At 45.0% G+C, this 20,343-nt stretch overlaps 1 long non-coding RNA gene across 1 annotated transcript; it reads left to right on the forward strand.

Annotated features, from left to right (window-relative positions):
- Nucleotides 1-346: 346 nt before the first annotated feature.
- Nucleotides 347-1,120, forward strand: LOC311322291. The gene is made up of 3 exons (XR_014630927.1): nucleotides 347-447; nucleotides 624-787; nucleotides 1,019-1,120. It is a non-coding gene; the product is annotated as an uncharacterized lncRNA (long non-coding RNA).
- Nucleotides 1,121-20,343: the final 19,223 nt, after the last annotated feature.

Raw genomic sequence — 20,343 nt, forward strand, 5'->3', positions numbered from 1 at the left:
GCGTGCGTGCGTGTGATCCACTGTAGTATTTATGGTGAGGATATATATAATGCTATCATTAAATGTGTGTGTGTGTGCATGGGATCCACACTTGTATTAGGCAATTTTGGTTTTTAATATCACATTTTCTAATGAAACCCTTAGGTGTTCAGCTTGTGTGTGTGGGCAGCTGTGGCCTGCACACGCTGCACAACGCCTTCAAAGGAGGGTTCACTGCATGGCAGTTGGACAAGTTGCTACGGGCAATGCACACATTGTTTCACAATGTACCTGCTAGAAGAGAGGACTACATTGCAACCACCAGGTCCAGTCAGTTCCCCCTGTCCTTCTGTGCCCATCGTTGGGTCGAGAACCTCCCTGTTGTTGAGCGAGCCCTTGCTGTGTGGCCATCACTGCTCCTCTACATGGAGGCTGTGCGGACCAAAAAACTTCCGAACCCAGGAACAGGTAGGCCTGTAACTGTGTCCTTAACTTGGTGGTCTTTTAGCCTTGAAAGACATGGCTCTGGAGACCTAGTATAAGTGAGCCCTAAGTTGAAATGTCTGTCTCTCTCTCACTGTTTGCTTCACTCTCTCTTTGTCTCTCCCTCTCTGTCTGTCTGTCTATGTCTCCCTCTCTCTCAGCATCCTATGACACGATTGCTGAAGCAATTAAGGATCCACTCATCCTCGCCAAGTTCCACTACTACGCAGCACTGGCCAGGACGTTCACCCCATTCCTAAAGAAATATCAAACCGATGAGCCTGTCCTGCCATTCCTCGCCAAGGACCTGGTTGAGTTGATCATGGTAATTATTACATTATTATTATTGTTATTATTATAAAGTATGAATGCTTTTGCATTGGGCATTTAGCGCACTGCACATTATAATAACCACTGATCAGACTCAATTGATATGTTTTTGACAATATGAGTTTATGGTGAGTGTGTAAAACAAATAAATACTTTGTGTATAATAATTAGACATTGATGTTTTTGATTTGTGCTGCACCGGACATTTGTGCGTGTCTGTTGACAGAGTCTACTCAGGCGCTTTGTGAAGACTGACGTCCTTCAAGACCTCACGACCCTGCAGCTGACCAAACTGGATGTCACGGCTAAGGAGAACTGGCTGAGCCCACAGGACATCGGTGTTGGACTTGGTGCTGAGTCCGTCCTTAAGGTAGTGATGTTTACAAAAAAGATGATTTATCAAATAGGGATAGGCAGGCAACATGGCATTGAATGTGTTCTATATTCATGGCTAATTTCCCCCCTCTCCATAGAGCATCAAAGTGTCAGAGCTCAGGGTTCTTGAGTACAGGTCAGAGTGCAGACAGGTTCTTATAAACATGGTGAGGAAAGTGCAAGACAAGTCCCCTCTCAAGTTCCTGACTGTTAGGCAGCTGGTGTGCCTTGACCCGTCAGTCATGTACAACAACCCTGAGCGATGCAAGAGGTATATGAAAGGGCTGGTCGAGAGATTCCTGCAGGACAGACAGCTTACAGATACATCTGCGGGTAGGAATAAGAAAGGAAAATAAGACTACACCTTATTCATTTATCACCAATGAAAATAAGACCACACCTTATTCATTTATCACAAATTGGATTGGTTGAATTGGCTTCATGAAGGCCCACTAGCCCAATGATTTATTTATCAATGTTTTTCTCCATTTTCTCTTTCATCTGTATTTTTATAGGGGATGTCATTCTGGAACAGTTTGATAGGCTGCTGTCTGTGGAGAGCCGGAGTGAGGACTTCTCCGGATTCCTCCCCATGCAAAAGAGGCTGGACATCTTCCTGAGGAGTGTGATCAGGGAGCCCTATCCCGAACTGTGGTCCTTCTGCCAGAAGCTACTTATACTCTCCCATGGCCAGGCTACAGTGGAACGAGGGTTTTCGATTAATAAAGAGGTGGAGTCATACAACCTGGAGGAAGACACAGTGGTGACAAGGAGGCTGGTGTGTGACTACATTTTCCAACACGGAGGTGTTACCCAGGTAAGAATACCCCTGGCTTGACTAGAATATACTGTTGATATAAGTGGATAAAGTCAGAGGCCAGCTATGTAGTTGATTTTTGTTCTCTTGTTCCAACCCTTTACCCAGGTTCTACTCACTAAAGACCTTCTAGCCAGTGTCGCAGCAGCCAGGACCAGATACCGTGGCCATCTCGAGACAGAGCGAAAGAAGAGGGAGGCAGCTGAACAGTCTCTTCGGAGGAAGGGAGCAGAGGACCATCTTCAGGAGCTAAGGGTGAAAAGGAAGCGCCTGGAAGAGGTATCTGAGGGTCTGGGCAGGGATGCAGACAGGCTAGCAGAGGAGGCTGAGGGAAAGGCAGGGAGCAAGATGTCTGACCTTATTGCAAGATCCAACATCCTGCGGAGAGGGTATAAGGAGAAGTTGGCGCAACTTGCTCTCCTTGACAAAGAGATTGCTGCCAAGAGTGCAGAGCTCAGGAATTGACTTTTTCTATTTTGTTTACTCTTACTGGTGAATCGCTAAAGAGACTGGACTGTTCTGTTTCTTCTTTGTTTACAAGTAATAAATTAAAATGAACACACTGAAATTCAAGGATTTAATTTTTTCTTTGTCGGTCGGGCTGTGAAATTAGGCCGTGATAGGTATTAATTTTTGGGATTAATGGTCTTGAAAAGGTATTAAAAAGTCCTGAATTTAACTTGAAGAAACCTGGGGGAACCCTGCTACCTGTTGAAGTGTCCTTGGGCAAGACACTGAACCCCAAATTGCTCCCAATGAGCAGGCAAGCACCTTGCATGGCAGCTTCCACCATTCGTGTGTGAATGGTACTCTGGGCCAGTGTAACAACTGGATGGGGAGCACATTACAAATGCAGTACCTATACCTATACCTAATGAGTGCAAAATAATAACTTTTTAACTTTTATTTTCCTGGAATAGGAGACGTGTCCGAGTTCTGCTAGCCCTGGCCAAAAGACAATGAAGGGCCAGAAGAAAGAGAAGATTCCGGTGAGTTAGAGCAGAGGATTAACTGGTTGTAAGCGTAGTAATGTAGTAAGTGCCAATATAAGAGCAGGGAAGATTGGTAAATGGAATGTTAAGTGGACTGCACTTTTATAATGCTTTTATCCAACGCGCTTTACAATGGCCATCTCATTCACCCACTTGTGTTCCCACAGGTCTTGGAGGAGGAGGAAGAGGAGGTGGCCAGCAAGAGCTGTATGAGCCCGGAGAAAGCTGGAGAAGAGGAGGGAGTGGAGCCGGGACAGCAGGTAAATGGAATGCTAAATGGACTGCACATATATGGTACTGTTTCCCAAAGCACCTTTCAATGGCCATCTAATTCACCCCCTCATGTTCCCACAATTCTCCATGGAGCACGAGGAGGATCAGGGAGAAGGTCCGAGCGGGGTCAGCCTTCAAAGCGGTAGATCACAGGAGGGAAAGAGGTCTGGACCTCAGGTAAATAAAATGCTAAATGGAGTGCACTTCTATAGTGCTTTTAGACAACACGCTATACAAAGGTCATCTTATTCACCCACTCGTGTTCTCACAGTTTTCTGAGGAGGAGGAGGAGGAGGAGGAGGAGGGAGAAGGTCTGGGCGGGGTCGGCCTTCACAGCAGTAGAGAGGAGGGAGAGAGGTCTGGACCTGAGGTAAATGAAATGCTAAATGGACTGCACTTCTATAGTGTTTTTACCCAATACGCTATACAAAGGCCATTCCATTTATCCACTTTTGTTCCCACAGGCTGCCGAGGAGGAGGAAGAGGAGGCGGCCAGCAAGAGCTGTATGAGCCCGGAGACAGCTGGAGGAGAGGAGGGAGTGGAGCCGGGACAGCAGGTAAATGGAATGCTAAATGGACTGCACATATATGTGACAGCGGCTGGTGATTTGGTCCGCAACTCGGCAAACCCCGAAATGCGCTAGAGGGCAAAATAAAGAAAAAAACGTTTTTTTTCGTTTTTTGTTTTATTTTGTATTACCAAAAATTACAAAAATACGTATAATTAGTCTGCAAACTAAGCTCGTTTTTAGCTGATTTCGAGTCGGGTTTGGGGGCGGGCAGATCGATTAGCATGATTTGTTTTCATTGGCTATTGCTTCCGGGTTCTCCGCCCCCAACCCTTCCCAAACAACACGCCGGCTTTGTTTACATTCAGTCCCAAGTTAAACCATGGATGCTACAGCTTTTGCTAAAGAGAAGACGGGGATGGCATCCAGGACATGGAAAGAGTTTAAGAGCAGCTAAAACTCCAGCAGAGCAGGACTCGTTCGTATACAGAGTTTTATTCTTGATGACCTGTGATACAGAGATGACTGTATCAACTTGTTGCTAGCAAGTTGCTACCAAGCGCAGAGTTGCGTCGAACGAGGTACCAGATTCACACCACCGCCAAGCATTCTGCTTTGCTTTGGGGTAAGCTGATCTTTATACTATCTGTGCTGTTTACATTACATTAACGTTAGTCGTTTAGCAGAAGCTCCTTTCTGAACAAGTGACTAAGTCTAGCTAGCATAACAAAGGCACTAGCACTAACTAACAAAGGCTAGCTAGCTAACGTTAGCTAACATGCTAGTTAGCTGAGCTAGCCCTTTGTTCCTAAACTAGCCAGCTAGTCTATTTAATCAACACATTCTGGTACTATTTTATCTATATGGAATTCCAGTACTGTGGGCAATAGTTTAATGTACTTTCTAACTTCTATTCTATTGCAGTTTTGATGCTGAGAGACCTGGCATGGTTGTGGCCAGAGAACACCGTGATGCACCGGCAGTCGAGTTTCAGCTGCTGCGCAAGCCTGATGTCCTGCCCCCCAGAGAAGGTCTTCTTGTGCAAGCCCCACCCGGACTGGACATGGCCAGACAGACGTATCTCTTTGACAAGATCAGAGAGTTCTGTTCTGATGAGGGACGAGACGTCACATGTCCCCCGCCAAACTCCACAGCAGCTCAGAACAAGACTGTCCGCTTGTAGATTCACTGCAGATCATCAGGACGGACAGCACTGCAGGAGAAAGGCCACAGCCTTTTTCTGTTTGTATACTGAAGCGTTGCTTGTTCTCTTGCACAGACTTGCCCACACTTGCACAGACTGCATTGTTAGAATATTGAATACTGAGCTGAGTACTGTTGTTATTACCTTGAGTATTGAGCTGGGGACTGTTATTACTTTGCTGTACACTTGATCACAATGAACACTATGCACCTTGTCTATAAAACAGACAACTGACTGTACACTTTAACACTTAGACTGTTGCCTTTTTTTGTACACTTAACTACTTATGCTTGTACTTTATATCATGTATGTGACAATAAAGAACGTTAAATTTGAACTTCATCTTATATTGTTCTTAACTGCATTCACAACACAAGATTAATACTGACTCAAAGAGTGTGGGGTCATCAGTGAGAGAGCTCCCCACTTGGCTGCCACTCTCAGGTAATACCCCAAGTTGACAGCCACTCTGACAGATAATGACAGATCGTCCAGTGGGGGAGTGGCTGGGGGTGGGGTTACCAGGCTATTGTTCACGCCCATTACCTGGCAGTCAGAGGTGTGAAAATGTTGGAGAACTTTGGAGGGAGATTTCTCAGCTAAGTTGATTTGGCAGTACTAGCATTCAAATAAGCATATCTTCTTCAATTATGTTCAGATTTCAATGTATGAGACCTCATTTGAAAGCTTACAATGTGCACTTTCATAATCTGTAATAAACTGAAAAATGAAAATGCCTAGTTGAGGACCAAATTACCAGCGGCGGTCACATATGGTACTGTTTCCCAAAGCACCTTTCAATGGCCATCTAATTCACCCCCTCATGTTCCCACAATTCTCCATGGAGCACGAGGAGGATCAGGGAGAAGGTCCGAGCGGGGTCAGCCTTCAAAGCGGTAGATCACAGGAGGGAAAGAGGTCTGGACCTCAGGTAAATGAAATGCTAAATGGAGTGCACTTCTATAGTGTTTTTACCCAACACGCTATACAAAGGCCATTCCATTTATCCACTTTTGTTCCCACAGGCTGCCGAGGAGGAAGAAGAAGAAGAAGGAGGTGAGGAGAACTGGGTCGTCGGGTCTAGCAGCGGCAAGGCATCTGCCATGAGGAAACTGATGTTCCCAAAGTCAATCGGTAAGCTAGAACAAACTATTTATGTGTATGTATTTGTGTGTGTGTGTGTGTGGAGGGACATGATGCATTATTTAATGTAAATCATATATTTCCCACGTGTCTTCACAGAACACTACCTCGATGAATACCTGTGCCACCTGGAGGGATTCAATCCCACTCCAACTCTGAGGGAAAACGTAGGTGCCATAGTGAGCCACGTCAAATCCTTCCTCCATTACATGGCCTTCAGCCAGCCTAAGCTGTGGGGCTGGGAGTTTGCAGTGAATCTCGACCGCATTCACAAGTAAGTGATCATCACAGTTGTTACTAATTTGTCATAACACAGTTCTGATGTGAACAATGACTAAATACAGCCTTGCTTTTTGACAGATGGGTTGTTGCATTGATAAATGTGCAAGTGAAGGTCACTACAGCGAGGATTTATATGCTCAATGTAGTGTCCTTTTTAAAATACATGGAGCAGTGCCCCCCACCGCATCACCGCTTCAAGTCAAAGGAAATAAAACTTGCCATAAGGAACGTCAAGAAGGTTATACACGAGGTGAGCCGAGAGCTGGTCCTGCAAGTGAAGGAGGCAAAGATGGCCCGGGTTCTCCCTGCAGACTCCCTGTCCCAGTGCCAGGAGCAGGCCAGGGCAATGATTCCCATTATACTGGGTAAGTTTGTATTACCCCTTTGTTATTGTCTGTGTGTGTGTGCTGTAAGTGCATTGTGTTGCCTCTGGGTATGAAACACCAGACGGCCCTGTGGAGGCCACAGTGTGTGTGTGTGTCTCTCCAACATGCTGAAATGTCTTTTTCTGTTGTCTTGTGGGCTGTATTCTTTCAGAAAACATCAAGGCTGCCCCTGTGTCTGACTATGGGGGATGGTACCAGTTCTATGGGTACGTTTCCGCATACCTCTCCTCCATCTATGGGCACCGCCTCGGTGTGCTGACCAGCATGACTGTGAAGGAGGTGATGGACGCTGATGGCAACGACCAGACTGGCTATGTCATTAGGGTAAGTATCAGTCAACTTAGGTGTTAACTATATAAGTTGTTTCACTTTTAAAGGGGCAAAGTCCCACTTGTTTTAACTGAACAACATTTGGATTACATGTTAAAATTCTGTGTGTAGGCCTTTTAACCCTTGTGTGCTGCTTATTGATTTATCTTAATTTGGTGTTAACAAAAACTATATTTGTGTGTGTATGTGCATGTGTGTGAGAAAGAGTGTGTTCAGATGCATGAATCACAGCATGACTGTATGAGTGTGCTCAACACAGATGTATTTCTTACACTTGTCGCAAGTAGTGTTGGTTTTTCTGTCCTTGGTGGAGGGACAGGACTGTAGGGACTGGGACACATAGAGAAACAGACGCATAATGACAAACCCACACACATAGACAGACAGACACATAGACAAACAGACATGCACAGAGACAAACAGACACATAGAGACAAACACACACACATATACAGACACAGAGACAAACAGATGCATAGAGACAAACACAGACACATAGACAGACACATAGAGACAAACAGGCACACAGAGACAAACAGACAGACCCTAACATCACATAAGGGTTAAAATCATTGTCAGAGTAGTCATCTCTTTACCCAACCGAAATACGGAAAAACTTGACTGTGCCCCTTTAATGATTCATCTGAAAGCTTGTTGCTCTGTTGTAGGTCGCAAACCACAAGACCAACCGTCGGTTTGGGGCGGCTCAGATAAACTTGACAGTGGAGGAGTACCTGTGGTTCACCACTTGGCTGGAGCTCAGGAAGGTAATAGACTTTTGTGTTATCTTGAAATCTTTCTGAATCAGAGTCAGAGTTAGGCCTTATCCTGATGTAACATATGAGTAATGACTTTCTCTAGCATGTATTCTAACAACTGTTCTATTAACTAATCTCATACAGGTGCGAGGGCCCATGAACAATTTATTTTTCATGACCCGGGGAAAGGGACCAGCAAAGAACATGGTCAACTACATGAGGCAGGCCTGGGAAGACATGGGCCTTCCAGGGAGGCCAAGCTTCCTGGACCTTAGAAGTGCAGTGTCCACAAAAGTGAGTAGCATTTATTTAACACACGTACACAGACATACACCAGTCCATCTGCCCTTATGGTTACAACAGCTCAAAATGTTCCTTGCTTCTGTTTTCAGAACCAGAAGGAAAATGACCCAGAGGTACAACGAATGGTGGCAACTTTAATGGGTCATAGCCTCCAGACGCAGACTGCATATTATGCACTGCACCAAGACGTCAACCGGGCAGCAAAGATGCGGCAGCTCTTTGTTGCCACGGAGGTTCAGGCTGATGCCGCTACTGCTCCTCCTTCTTCCACTGCTACTCCTTCCTCCACTGCTCCTTCGGCCTCCACCACTCCCTCAGAAACCACCACCCATCTCAAGAAGAGGCCTGCCCGTACTAAGGCATCCCACGCCACCCGCCCCACCCAAAAGAGGAGGAGGAAGCCTGAGACCGACAGCACCAGCGTGGACAAGACAAAGGTGGAGTATGCAGAGTCTGGTGCCTCCTCACCTGAGGAGTTGGAAGCTGAAGAGGGCACCACAGTGGCCACGGCCCAGGCTCAACCTCCTGCAGTGAGCCAGGCTGGTCCTCCCCATGTAAGTATAAACCATAGCTGTTAAGCCTCACTCTGGATTATGTGGATCCACACCCCAATCACAAAACTTCTGAAAATCTGTTTTCCATTTATGTTTGCTCAACAGACACCAGCGAAAACTATGAAGCGGTACGAGATGTGTATAGTGAGCATCAGCCCGCCTAAAGAAAAAATGGTTGCCGTCAAGAAAATAAAGAGAAAGCTTATTTCACCACAGAAGAATACGGCAAAAGAGAGGGTTAGGAGGGCGAGGAAGGGGAAACTGTAGGTTACCTCCCCATCCAAAGAGACTTTAGTTGTTTTTTTTGCTAATTTTTGTTGTGATTCTCAGTCAACACATTTTGTTGTTCTTTGTTGGCTTTGTTGTTATACTATTTACATTTTTGGAATCTATCGTTATCCTGAATAATAATATGTTTGTTCTTTAGTGCTGCATAGCGTCTTGCTCGCCGCCGAGCATCTAGCTCTTTTGGTTTTATTTTTTTGGGACAGCGAGCGTCTTGCTCGCAGGCGAGCATCTTGCTCTCTTATGGTTTTGTTTTATTTGTCTGACTTTAAAATACTATTACTAGTCTATAAATATCTCCACAGTCACTCACCAGAATACATTTCAGACATGCTTGTTAGGTAGATGCCCAACAGACCACTCAGACATCTCAGGTACTGAACTTTTAACAGTTCCAAAAGCCAGGACCAAGAAACACAGAGAGGCAGCTTTTAGTTGTTATGTCCCCAACCCCTGGAACACCCTGCTGGAGTGCCTAAGAAGGGCCGAAACAACAGAGGTCTTCAAGCAAGTTCTCAAGACGGACATTTTCGACCTAGCCTACCAGCACTAGCCAGGACCTTGAGACACAGAAAGGCAGCCTCAAACCTACATGTGAATCCTCTGTATACATTGGTGTATATCCTGATATGCACTGTATGTATATCAAGTAGTGTACAGAAGCTGGTTACTCTTAAACAGGCGTGTTCTATTCTGACAGCTGCGTTGCTTCAATGGCTCAGCGTGATACTAACCATTTTCTGCCTCCCCTAGTGCATCTCTCTCTCCCTCCTATGTTCTAACCAGGTCCAGTGGATGCCCCACTGTCACCAGCAGACCTCCCGGAGTCCGATAGACTGCTGTCTGCTGTTTAGCCTCTCTTACTCTGAAATGTAATTTAATGTAATGTACTGCTATATAAATGTTCTTAGCCGGTAGACAAACATACTCCAGGAGCTTGCTCGATTGCTTTGTTGAGAGGGGTGAGGGAATAATTTTTACAGCTCACTTATCTGGCCCCCGGGTGATTACTGTTTTTTTTTGCTTCCCTCTGGAATATGTAGAGGTGGGTCTTATGTCCACCTCCCTTGTTTTCTTTAAAGGGGAACAGAAATAGCCAACTAAGAACTGATCACGTGTTGTTCCTCATATTTAAAGAGAACTAGTAAATTCATTACTCCCCAAAAAAACAGATAAAAACTCAAAATAAATCACATTTCCAACATTGATATGTACGTTTCTAGCTGTCTAGCGCTGCCATCTTTAAATTCCACGTCACACTACATCACTGGTATGGTGAAACCGGCGGCGCGTTTAAAGCAAACAAGAATATAACTAGCTAGCTAGTTGTAAAGTAGCCTAAAAATGAGCGATTCAGACGACCAGGAGAGAGAAATCGTGGTGCCTTTAAACCCCATAGCGTATGCGTATGAGCCTGTGCGAGAAACACCAATCGTGCAGTTTGCAGAGGAAGAAGCTGAGGAACAAGTGGTGGTTGTTCGGGGTCAGGAGCGGGTCGGCCGCAACGACTGGTGCAGCTGTGGGTGTTGCATCCCAATGCCGACCGCGGTGGAGTGTATTTGCTGCCAGGAGGCAAACTTGGACGATTTTGTGGGTGAAGGCCAGTGCATTACCTCGAAGAGGACTTTCCAGATGTTATGTGGGGAGAGAGATGTACTGGAGGTGGCTATGCTGTCCCTGAAGGACATCAGGGCTGAGACGCTGGAGCGTCCCATAAATAGCAGGTAACGTTAATGGATTATGGAAGGTAGCTAACGTTAGCCAGCCCAGGTAGCCACGTTGTGTCAGAAACGCACGCTAATCATCATTATAATCGAGACACCCTAGGTGTGCAGGAGCCCCCCCTGTTTTATCACGAATATAGTGGATGATTCGTGCTCTTTCAGACTGTAGAAGTTATGTTAGCTAACTTGCAGTAATTAGGCAAATTCTTCTGAATGTTTCTGACGTTCACAACTCTACTGTAGGCTGCCGTAACGTTAGATTACACGAGTTAATTTAGCGGTGTCAAAGCTGGGCTATAACTCAAGGAAAGTTAACAGTCCGACCGTCTTTCATCTGTTTGTAGTCTGTTGTATTTTGTTATTTGCATAGTTTTTGGCCATTCATTTAGGCTATTATTACCTAGGCGACTAAGCCTTGTTGTAGCCTATCATTACTGTAGGCTAGTTTTTTTGGACATCAATGCAAATGCATGAGGCAATTCTCAATGTTCATTCGAGTTTAAATAAAGGTAGCCCAAATAACATTTTGCATACTTTTTCAGACTCTTCAGGTTTGATAGGAAATGTCAAAAATGGGATGTCCATATGGGAATCTTTATTGATTCCCAAATGGGACAGTATGGTTCTGGTACTTGCAAAGGTGCAATCGTCTCAGGACCCCTCTAGCTGGTCTTGGGGCATGCTAAAACACCCACACACTGATAAGCAATACTCTATTTTGATAGGAAATGTTAAAAATGGGTTGTACATTTGGGAATCTTTCTTGAGTCCCAACTGGACAGTGTGACCTATGTGACCTTTCTTAACATTTTCATGCAACTACTTGTGGCTTAAAGCTGGCTTCGAGGACAATGTGTGACATGAAGGATGAGCACTTTGGATCATGGGAAGCCACTCCACATGCCCCCCAAAGTTGAGGATTCCCAAATGTCCCTGGTTTCTGACACTTGGGTCTCAAAATGTCACTGACATTATTGGGTATAAGTAGCCCTGGAAATGAGGTAGAAGGCTGGTAATTGGGCTACATATAGCACCCCACTGTGGGATTAACATATGTAAATATGGACCTTCTACTTGCATCCCTTGTGGAGCTGTGGACAGTACAATATGTCCTGATTAAATTAAGGTTGTTAGGCCTAACTGTCCATTGGGGTACCATTTTGACATTTGGGACTCTACAGGGGGGTGTACATTGGGGAATCATTTGACATTTCGGACTCAAAAGTACCCTATTCCTTCAAAACCACTATTCTCTTCTCTTCTATTATTGGGGCAAATTTGCTGTCAGAGCAGAATGCTGGCTCTACAATATGAGTGGAAGACATTCACCCCGTTGCATATTTAAACTTTATTAGGACATCCGGAGAATGAATGGCCAGGGGACAGAAAGAGTGGGAACAGGGGAGGGAGACAAACAGAGAACAAAACAAAGACAACCGCAACAACACTGTGACAAAACAGAGTACAAAGAAATATATTACAAAGTTTAAACAACAATTATGGTAAACATCCATAGTTTAACCAACTCTGCTAGAAGTGAATATGAAATAAAATAAAAATAATACGAATAATAATGCTAAGTGAACAACATAATATACTTTAGATGTAAGATATCAAACTTTGCTTACAGTAAAACCCAGGCATTAAACATGCAAGTAAAACACAATTAAAATAAATGAAATAAAGCGATCAACACAATGTGCAAACACAATTGAAAGAAGAAAAAAAAGAATACAAAGCTAGATTAAAACAGAGTATACCATTGGTGAACAAGGAATACTCATGTGAAATTAAATATGCTTGAAGGTATTTGTAGAGCCTAGGACCTGGACTGAGGGTCTGAATTCTGCATCTTGAGCATGTCATCCAAGCTGGCGGTGACGACCGCTGGCAATTTGAACCTTCCTCTGACATTAGAGTTGTCAAAGAGGGACTTGATTTCCTTGGCATTGCGGTACACAACCTTGGAGAGGCTCGACCACCACTTGTGTGGAGTCAAGTCCTTGTCAAAGAAGAGCATCACCAGGTTCTTTTGTACCAGACATTTGTACATGGGCCCGTGCTTGATGTATGGATGGAGGCAGAGAGCTAGCATCACAACCATGGTGATGAAGCCAAGCGAGGACGTCTGCTTGGCATGCATAACACCATACTTGAAGATTAAATCATTTACAAACCGTGGAGCCGAGTCGGCTCTGAAGAGAAGTGAAATGCCTGTGAGTGCATGAAGTGTCGCCTCCCTCACGGCAGCCCTGAGTGTTAGCCCCCTGAGGTATCTGGCATAGCCCCGGTTGACCATTGCCTTGGTCCTCCTGGATACAAAGGCCATCCAGGTGCAATCGCTCGCAACAACCTTGCTGCGATTAGCTGCATAGTGGGCCTTAAAGTTGCTTGAGATTAGTGTCAAGTAGAGCGTGACTAGCACAGGCACACTGGCCTTTAAAAGCCTCTCCTTTGTCTCAACCACAAGTTCAGCTGAGGGTGTTGTCTTGCTGCTGCTGCGATTCATATGCTCTGGGCCGCTGTAGCCAAGCATGAAACCCAACTTGACCGGCACATAGTCTTGCCCATGGAACTGGTAAGGTCCCCTTGCCTCTTTCGCCTGCTTTGCACTTTCTATTCTGCTGCTTCTTTGCTCTGTTGCTGCTACTCTGCCGCCACTCAATCTCCTTTGAGTCCAGCAGGTCGCTGAGGTGGTGATATACAGTTATAGGCGCACTATGAGCGCCACCGCTCTCACTATTTCTGGGGTTCACAGGTCTCATTCTAACATCTCTCTCTCTCTCAGGCGAGCCGCGGGCAGAGCCCGGACTTGACACTGGTCGACGAAGTGGGCTTTGTGAGCGCAAAGGTACTCTTGGCTGTACTGCCCAACATAGCATTCCAGGGACGAAAGCAGGTGCACATCACCAGCCATGTCGGGAGTTCATCATGGATCAACAAGGTGGCAGGGATCCGCGGTGACCATGGCAAGCAGGCCTACCACGTCGTGTCCCAGAGTTTCAAGTGTCAGTACCATGACAAGACACCAGGCCTGACATGCTGCTGCCTTGGTGTCTACTGCCCGCAGCACATCTCTGTCAACAACCACCTGAAGCAGCTGATGAACATGGTGTCACCCAGGGGCTTTGAGAACGAAGTCACAGGTAGCTGCAGCGGCCTGTCTGCAGACCTCAAGACCGACATCACAACGCCATTTGAGCGGGCCGTCATAGACAGGTTCATGCACAACAACGTGTCCACTGTGGACATATGCGCTGTATCGGTTATTGCATCTTACGTGTGCTTTGACCCAACATTCGGTGGGGGATCCAGGTCTGGCGCTGGGCTATGCACTGCTGTTGAACTGGCTGATGGAAGGCTTGTGGTGAGTTGGGGGGATGTCTGATGACCTAGGGTAGTTCTTGGAATGCCCGGTACATCTAGGGCTGGGAGGGCATGTTGCGTATCAACAGGTCTCGAAACAGGTGCCTGTAGTCCACAGGGTCATCGATGCCGATCGACACAGCAGCCTCAGCTGACTCGTTTGGTGGGGATATGCCAAGCAGTGTGCATATGTAGTGACATGGAGTTGACTCATCCTGGATAGCCAGTGTGCTCTCCAGGTTTGGGGTGTCACATGAAAGCACAGAGCACGCCTGATCCCAGAATCCACACTCACGGCCAGGGCTGTGAAACTCCCTGAGCCAGGCCGTCACAGCCATGGAGACAATAAGTCTTATGTGGCTGGGAGCATATGGCAAGGCCTTGAATGGGGCAAGATACTTGAGGGGACCTTTGCGCACCAGCTCAGCTGAGGCCACAGCGGCTAGGGCTGTCAAAGCCCAGCAGCTTGGCTGGCATGCATTGGTGCAAATAGCGACATGCTGCTGTGACATGCTGCCATTGAGTATCAGTGAGACTGCCTGCAGTAGTTCAGTGGGAGCCTCAGCTGGCGGCTTCAGCGAGTAAGTCCTGGTGAGCATCTCAGCCTGCAGTACTCTAGCTGGCAAGTAGTGTACCACTTTGTTGTATACCTTCATCATCTGGGTCTGGTCCATACTGGAATAGAAGTTGAAGTGCCTCTGGAAGGAGCTATAGGATATCATGAACTCGAATGCCGACAGGAGCATAGGCCAAGGAATTTCGGCAAGTCTCTCGATGGCCAGCGCCGCATCTCGGAACTTGTTGCAGGCCATATCTGTTGTTCAAACCGAAAAATTTGCCAATTTAATTGCCTTTTATATATACATACTGTGTTCCCTTTCATGTTCTCTCTCCCAGATCGTGAGCCTGGATGAGCTGGAGATCAGAGACCTCGACCAAGTGAACCAGGTCTATGCATCACTACTGACCGCTCACGCCAGGCTCCTGCCGGTTACGATGCCAGTTGTCAACTGGAAAAAGGTGCCGCTGATAATGATCTTCGAGCAGAACACATACGTCAATGCCATGGAGGATGTTAAGGGCCTTGTTCAGAACGCGCTAAGTGGTTCCGGGTTGAGGCTTCACTTCTACACCAAGTGGTCACCCAACCTTGGCAAGTACATGCTGGGTAAACATGTGGGCGCAAGGAGCAAGGTCGACATGGTGCTCACATGCGTCGACGATATCCGCAAGAACAAACTCTGGTACTGCGATACAATTATGTCCCTCGGCTGGGCTGTACTTGCTGACGCTACAAGCAAGGCCAGCAGCTTCGCAACAACCCTGGGTGTCCCTTGCTACACCACCGCCGGCTCTACCACTCTTGGATTTGCCGGCATGGACGTGCACATGTATCGCAACTCAAACCGGGGCCTCAACACCTCCAACAGGCTGTTGGACAACTTGCTTGAGGCACCCAACCAGCTGACACTGGCCAACAGGAGGCTCACCGACACCAGACACGTTGAGCACGGCAAGGAGCTGCTGGTGAAGCTGAGGGATGAGATGGTCCTCATTACCATGAAGGAGTCCACCAAGGGGGGAGGCAGTATCGTCACCACCGGTGGTAAGAGGTCCATTGGCGGCGAGTACACACGTGATGATGTGCTGTCTGCTCTGCTTTTCTTGTGTCACAGCCGCAAGGAAATCAATGCCAAGGACTCGAGTATACAGCTAAGGTTGGCACAGAGCATATGAGGCTCTGGCACAGGGAGTGGCAACCTGGGACTGTTGTGAGGGTTGGGATATTTGTTGCAATTGTGCAAATAAAAACTTGTTGACCTACATATAGATCGACTGTCTATTTTGTCTGTTCACTTACTTACTCCTACCTATGTGATCCAATTGCGTATCATGAGTTTGAAATATGTGACTTCATAACACTGGAATTCCTAACATATAACATCCACATTTGTATTCCTAAACTTGACTGTCTGTTATATAACACTAAAATATAGGAAGCACTAAACAAGTTGAATTTATATTCCTAACAATCGTCGCAATAGGGACATTTTCCCATTAATTTTCTTTAAGAATGACGTCATTTTGTAGATATGTTCTGTGTTTTTTTTTGTTTTGTTTTTTTTAACCGCCGCCCCTAACCCACAGTACAAAACACAAAAGTCACACGGGGTAGGTGAAGGTAATTTCATTTTAATAAATATACAGCGGTATGTCCATGCCAGTTATGATATCATTGCAAAGTGGCTGCATGATGCATTCATATTCATCGTCGTTCAGTCGCTCTGCCAAAATCGTGAACATCTAGTTTGTTCACACTGTGGCCTTCCGCGTCCAGCTTTTCAATGATCCGTGTCTCATTAAAAACACTTGCCCACCTGATGCGAGCTGAAGGTTCAAGGCAGATAACAAGTCAGCCGTCTCACTGACTCTTGGAACAGTTCTCTGGACCTGGGGCCCATCTGGACCTGGATCTGCTTGAATGGTAGGACCTCAAGATCTGTCCGGGAGCCAAGTTAAGTTAAGTTCCCGTTAAGGATGACGTCATTTTGTACTTATGTTCTGTCATTTTTCCCTGCTAAGCCTAACCTTGTTTTGTCAGGTGGAGTTTATTTCTTTGCTGTTTCTTGTAGCTTGGGGGTACCTCTTCAAAAATACAAGAGGGTGCTCGGTGATATCCCTTGAGCATTTTCAGATATTAACCCCTTCATGCCCAAATCACACAAAAATAGAGATTTATGATATTCCAAGCTGCACCCCTTTTCCTGTTGCTCATGATTTGTTGCCCATATCAATAAATGGACCAACACAATGCAAAACTTGAGTTGGGTGTTGCAGATAACTCCTGCTAAAAAAGTTGTTTTACAGGCCTGGCTTGAAAGGGTTAATACTAATCATTTGGAATGCAATACATTTCCCATCACCCCTTGTATGAAAAAATACATTAGAGAATGTAAATTGGATGCATTTAATTTATATATTCAGCATGGGATATCCTAAGTCTCTATTTTTGTGTGATTTTGGCATTTTCGGGCATGAAGGGGTTAATATCTGAAAATGCTCAAGGGATGTCACCGAGCACCCTCCTGTATTTTGAAGAGGTACCCCCAAGCTACAAGAAACGGCAAAGAAAAAAAAAAGCCACCCGACAAAACAAGGTTCAACCCCATGGCTCCCGGACTTCATGCATGCCAAGTGTTTTGGCTACATATGCCTCATGGTGTTTGCACTCTCCCACCGGGCCGGAGCAGATCTCAAAAGGCTGACCGTTGTCCTGATCACTATAACCATAGCAGTAGTGTTCATCCTCTTCAGTAGTCAAGGACCTCTTTCTCTTTGATCCTTTCATGACCACGTCTGTCAGTAGGGTCTCAAGTTTCTGTAGGCAGATTACGCTTGAAGCTTTTGCACATTGGCAGAGCTGAATGACAATTAAGGGGAGACACCCCAGGTGAATAGGAAAAAAAAAATCCTTAATAGGTATCACCATCAAACTCCCCCAGTTTGTTAGGTACATTAAGGAGCATCTTTTTTGTATTACAAGTTTTCTGAAATCTTATGGATAAATATGCAAATTAGGCATTATATGTGCTAAATATGCGCTCATTTGCATAAATTCGGGACATTTTTTTTTAAACTGGTTCAAGCCAGGTTCAAAATTCTTGTTTCATTTTGTTCACATATCCCTATTCAAAACTTTGGCCAGGGGGATTTTTGATATCTCTTTTCTTCACTTCAGAAATCAGAAAATACTGTCAACAGTCATAAAAAGACCAATTTTCGCCATGTTTTAGGGATAAACTGTTATATAAATCAGACTATGAATGAAATTTAAAAAATCCCCCTTGGCCAAACCCTTCAGAATATGGATTGGAACAAAACTGGAAAGTGAGGTGTATGTAGGTGCTACTCAAGTGGTGGTTTTGATGTCCCTAAGATGAGAAATAACTCATTTTGAGAAAACGGGCTTTGAAAATTTGTATTGTAAAAAAACATGCATTTGCATTGTAAACCAATATTTACAAACAAAGTATCCAATCACATCATTAGTAACAACATTACACAACATCTGAAAACACATAGAAACTGAAAACTGAATAACACAGCATGTTGTGGATTCAAAATAGTCCAGTAGACATTTTGTATAGAGAAGCAAGACCTGTTTAGTTGGAAGCCGACTCACCACGTCAAGGTACAGGCCACGAGTGGGATGTTAGTAAGACGAGACTAGAGACGAGACAATGTTAGTAGGGAAGAGAACATTCCCTTTTAGAAAGCTTGTATTATTTTGCTAAACAGATCATGGACAAAGACAGACACATTTGACGAGGACATGCATGAGAAAACAGATTAGTCAACTTTTTTTTTAACCGTTTTACATGGAGAAAACATGAATGAATGAACATGAAGAGTAAACTGATTCATAAATACACAGGACAAGATGTGGTTAACAATCCAGGGTAAACACCAATAGAAGCTAAATATAGATTGACAAACAAACAAACAAGTGATATAACCATCGTCAAAAGCAACACCATAGGAGACATCAGGCTACGCCGTCATAGGTCTACAGAGTCACTCCTCAGATGGCACCACACTAGCTATCTACAAAACTGTTCTAGGCAGCTGGTTTGTAGATCCCACTCAGCTGCAGTCTACAAAACTATTCTAAGCAGCTGGTTTGTAGATCCCACTCAGCTGCAGTCCATAAAACTGTCCTAAAACCACAATATGTTCCTGGTGCGCATGGGGTTGTCATCAGTGAAGCAGACTACCCCATATTGCCGCCTTCATGTTGTCCACTGAACGCTGGTTATTGAGAATTATTGTAATAATTCTCAATAACTGTAATAATTTTGTAACATTTTGCATTTATTGGCAGTCTGCTTACCTACCTCTGGGTCCACATCTGCCTGCCTAATCTGCTCTCTGCTTCTGTGCAAGGACTCCAGACCTCTCTCTATTTCAGCAACTGAAATTAAAACAGTTTATTTGGTCAGTTTATGGATGCATGTAGAAATGCCACAGGTAGAGAGAGGGAGACTACTGTGCATATGTATAGGCTTCTGATATTGGCGAGAGAGAGAGAGAGAGAGAGAGAAAGAGGGAACACGTTTCAATAGCCTACCTGTCACCCTCTTGTCATGTTTCTGATACGTTTTCAGATGAAGCCCTGGGATCCCTAACACTTTACTAAGCTTTTGGAGAGCTGCATACCCCAACCCTAACTCGTGCGCTAAGAGGACCATCCTCACATTGACATCAAATGCAACATCATTCCTAGTTGTTGACACTTTTGCGATAGCCATTTCTCACAAAGACTGCACTCTAAGAGCAAAGTACTACATAACCCACTATTCTGAGGATCTATGTTAATTTTAAGACCAGTCCCTGCACAATTAGGACAAATCAACCCAGTTATCAGCTCATTCAAACGCGCCGCATCTCTCTGCTGCTCACTGGACATGCTAACGCTAGCCTCATCTCCCTGCTGCTCACTGGACATGCTAGCACCGGCTAATGTCAACTTGCGCGAATAGGCACTTTATATCTCATAAATGTAAACCTTTCCATTTAGTTTCTCTTGTTTTCTGTTCAACCTTGCGGGCAAACACTGTTGTCGTTGTTGCTTATTACGTTTAGAACGCTTTACAGACGGCATTGTTTGGATTAGATATCAGGAAATGGAAACGTGTCACATGACGCGGTGAACCAATCACGTTCTCAGAAATCAACAACAGCCAATGATATTTCACGTTTAGCATCAAACCCGCCTTTGTATTTCCACGATTGGTTGCTGATACAAATGAAACTATCAGGTTTGGTTGCGATAACATCAGGCTTGAGAGAGATATCTCTCTAATGATATATCACATGAGCGGATCCAAAAGACGGCCGCGCTCTGGTTCGTTGCGAAAAAATGCTAACTTTTGGTGATATTAGGAAGAATCTACAGACGCAAACAGACTAAATGAAGTAAAATAAACATCTAAATGCATATTTCTGATGTTTTATTTCCACTAGTATGAAAGAAGACATGTTATGGAAGCAAACTAGCACAAAATCTCAAATTTGACCAGGGTGTTGAAAAACGATGTTTTCACCTACCGTGTCTCCCCTTAATAGTATAAATCAGCAGTAGTAACTATACTTGGTGATGTTGCTGCTGTTTTTAGAAAATTATGTTTGGAAGTCTGCCTCTGGTATATCAGCAAGTCAATTGATTACTGATCCCGCTTGCAACACGGTC

Source organism: Borostomias antarcticus (assembly GCF_949987555.1).
Source record: "Borostomias antarcticus genome assembly, chromosome: 20".
In the NCBI taxonomy this organism is placed as follows: Eukaryota; Metazoa; Chordata; class Actinopteri; order Stomiiformes; family Stomiidae; genus Borostomias; species Borostomias antarcticus.